The sequence below is a fragment of the Priapulus caudatus genome, unplaced genomic scaffold, assembly GCF_000485595.1.
Source record: "Priapulus caudatus unplaced genomic scaffold, Priapulus_caudatus-5.0.1 Scaffold1685, whole genome shotgun sequence".
Taxonomy (NCBI): Eukaryota; Metazoa; Priapulida; class Priapulimorpha; order Priapulimorphida; family Priapulidae; genus Priapulus; species Priapulus caudatus.
In genome coordinates, this window is record NW_014578746.1 from 30,115 (window position 1) to 30,977 (window position 863).

Genomic DNA, 863 nt, shown 5'->3' on the forward strand with positions numbered 1-863 from the left:
CTCTCTCTCTCTCTCTCTCTCTCTCTCTCTCTCTCTCTCTCTCTCTCTCTCTCTCTCTTCTCTCTCTCTCTCTCTCTCTCTCTCTCTCTCTCTCTCTTCCTCCTCTCTCTCTCTCTCTGTCTCTCTCTCTCTCTTTCTCTCTCTCGCTCGCTCGCTCGCTCTCTCTCTTTATCTGTCTATGCCTATCTATAGCAGGTCTTTCCCTGTACTTCTGCCCTATATTATTACATGATTATGTGTCATCTCATATCGTTAATTAAATAATTAAATGTATGTTCGTTGTATCACCTTGTCTATACATCTTTGTCATGAATCGCGAAAAATGGGGGGTCCGTAGTTAATGAGTTTTTTTGCAATTAGTCATTAATTAATATACATAATGAGAGTTTCCTTCTCGCACTCACTCTCGCTTTCTCTCTCTTTTTTCGCTCTCTCTCTCTCTCTCTCGCTTTCTCTCTCTGTTTTGTTCTCCTTCTCTTTCTTCCGCTCTCCCCGTTTCCACTTCTCTTGTTCACTCTATCTCTCTTACTCCTCCTTCTCTTTCGCCCTCTTTCTTTCTCCTCCTTCCTCTTTCTCCTCTCCTTTCTTCCCTCTCCTTTTCTGGTTCTCTTTTGCTCTCTCTCTCTCTCCATCCTTCTCTCTCGCCCTCTACCCGTCTTTCCTTCTATTCTCTTTCCCTCCGTCTCTCTCCCCTCTTTCTTTTTTTTATCCCATCTCTTTCACTCTCCCCGCCTTTACTACTTCTCTCACTTCCTCTCTCTTTCTCCCTCTCCCTCTTTCGCAGCGTTAGCACAATGGCGCGGCATGAGCAATCAACGTGCCGATCTTAACGCTCTCTCCGAGGCGTCTGCGAGCCGCCGTTG